Source organism: Elephantulus edwardii, unplaced genomic scaffold, assembly GCF_000299155.1.
Source record: "Elephantulus edwardii isolate Elephantulus edwardi_28Jun2011 unplaced genomic scaffold, EleEdw1.0 scaffold00325, whole genome shotgun sequence".
Lineage (NCBI taxonomy): Eukaryota > Metazoa > Chordata > Mammalia > Macroscelidea > Macroscelididae > Elephantulus > Elephantulus edwardii.
In genome coordinates this window covers 2,353,165-2,355,848 of record NW_006400075.1, presented here as the reverse complement: position 1 = coordinate 2,355,848, position 2,684 = coordinate 2,353,165, and the positions used below count along the sequence as shown (strand labels likewise).

General features: G+C 39.6%; 1 pseudogene; it reads left to right on the top strand.

Moving 5' to 3' along the window:
- LOC102844327 overlaps positions 1-288 on the top strand; it is a 3,710-nt pseudogene extending 3,422 nt beyond the window's left edge.
- The last annotated feature ends 2,396 nt before the right edge of the window (positions 289-2,684 follow it).

Here is a 2,684-nt window from a genome sequence, read left to right as displayed (position 1 = left end):
ATACCATCTATTCCTGGAGCCTTATTTTTTGCCATTTCCTTCAAAGCAGCCTGAACTTCTTCTTTCATCACCATAGGCTCTTGCTCATATGTTGCTGGAAAATGCTAAAAGACAAATTCAACGAATGTGGCCATGTGCTGTATGCTGACATCAAGATGGAGAATGGAGAGTCCAAGGGGTGTTGTCAAGTTCGAGTCGTCTGAGGTGGCTGAGCGGGCCTGCCGGATGATGAATGGGATGAAGCTGAGTGGCGGAGAGATTGATGTGCGAATTGATAGAAATGCTTAAGTGGTTGCCTTTTTTAAACATCGAGACTAGACCTCTGAATTTGTAATTTTTCTTGTTAACCATTTTAATTTCTTGGCTGGATGTATAAAGATGTTTTAAAAATTCAGTTGCTTTTGGGGTAATTGTAATTACTTTTTTAATGACTGGGGTTCCATTTGACTGTTTGCATTGAGATTGCAATGTGTGCAATTTTTTTGTAGTTGTGGCATCTTGTTGACATCGAATATGACTTTGATAATAAATAACAGTTCCTGAAAGTTAAAAAACAAAAGCTGAACATAGAAATTCCATATGAACCAGCTATTCCACTACTTGGAATATACTCTGAGAATATGAGAACAAGGCACAAACTGAGGTTTGTACATCAGTGTTTATAGCAGCATTATTCACCATCACAAGAACATGGAAACAGCCCAAATGTCCAGCCACAATCGAGTGGATTGAGAAATTATGGTACATTCACACAATGGAATACTATGCAGCACACAGGAGTAATAACTTTGTAAATTATTACCTAACTTGGGAAGGACTGGAAAGCATTATGCTGAGCGAATTAACAGTCCTACAAAGATAAATATTGTATAAGACCATTATTTTAGGAGGAGTATAAGGATCGAGGATGGGTGGGAGAGGCTGGAAGCAGAGGGATGTGGATGTACAGGGTGAAAAGGGATTAATCATTGGATTGTACAATTTGATGGGGAGGTGGTGAAGGAAATTGTAAGAATTTGTATCAGAATTTTGTAAATAAACAAGTGAAAACAAAGTCAGCTGGGGGAGGGGGGAGAGAGAGGAGTAAAATGTGCAATAATGAATAAATGAAAATCTAACTTTTCTGTAAACTTTTGTCAAAATGACAATTAAAAGAAAAAATTTTATTAAAAACAAAGTCAAACCAAAAAACAAACCCATTCTCCCAGTCAAGAAGCCTGAGACCAGGGAATATTTGTACAACCCTTAAGAGCTATTAACTAAATCATTCAGGATATTCCCCCCACTGAGTTCCAACCCTTATATTCTGCTCAACAACCTGCCTCCATAGAGCAAATGGTTTTCCATTCTGGATCTCAAAGATGCCCTTTTCCCTGCATCCCTTTGGCTCACTCCTTCAAAGAAATAGCCCTGGAAAAGACCCAATGTTGCTGGAAATTTCTCCCTCAGAGTTTTTTTGTTTGTTTGTTTGTTTGTTTTTCCCCTCAGAGTTTTAAAAATTCATCCATGTACTTCAGAGAAAACCTAGTTGTTGGAGAAAAAAGGTAAGAATGTATAAGCAAACATAGAGCATAAAAGCAAGGGCGAGCAGTTCCAATAACTGAAGGGTCACAAGCCATGCCTCTCTGTGTCTTTATTGAGAATCATGGGAAGTAAATCATAAAGAGAATTCTCTTGTAAATAAAGCTGAGTTTTTCTTTATTGTCAACCTAATGCTTAACTCAAGAAGGAAGTATTTCACACATACTAACTCTCCCTCTGCAGGGGGACCCTGGCTGCCTCTTGTCTGCAGGAAGCAGCTCATTTCCTGTGATCTGTCACAAGAGAAATTCCAACTTATATTTTGTGATTCCTTCAATTCCTGATTAAGCATTATGGTTTATCATATAATATTTGGCATGAAATTGAACTTCCCACACCTAGCCCAGGATAATTTAGATCTCATGCTCAAAAAGGGCAGATACTGCAATATATGGATGATCTACTGACAACTCAGGACAGTTATTCACACTGCCCAGCTAACACAGTTAAGATCTTAAACCATTTATCCAAATGCCAAGTCTCTAAAGTCAAAACTCAAACCTGCAAAATGTAATTCCTTGGCTTCCAGTGGAACCTGGCAGGAGAAGCCTGTTGAGAAATAGGAAAGAAATCACTTGGCAAATGCTGGCTCCCCAGGCTAGACATCAGTTACACAGTTTCTTAGGCATGACCCAGTTCTGCAGGATCTCAAATTTTGGACTATGGGCAAAACTACTGTATTGGACCTACAAGGAACATGAGGGAGATCCCCTAGAATGGACACAAAGCCTTCCTATCTATAGATACTACTCACTCATGTCAGCCCCTGAGCTAGGTCTAACAAATATGTTCAAACCATTCTCAGTTATGTCTATGAATAGCAAGCACTGGGCTGAGGAGTATTAATACATAAGGTGGAACAGAACTTCAATCCATACCCTATCTGTCCTGCCAATTGGATGTAACAGTGGCAGGCTGGCCCCTTGACTTTGCACAGTAGCCTCAACCTGTGAGCTGCCACAAGGGGCTGAGAAACTCACCTTGTGGTAACCTATAACAGTACAAATTCCCTATCAGGTTGTCTTCTTCCTTCAACAGAAGGCTGAGGACCTTAATGTTGTCATTGATCCTTTGCAGCAAGCGTTTTATATTCTCCTACTTCC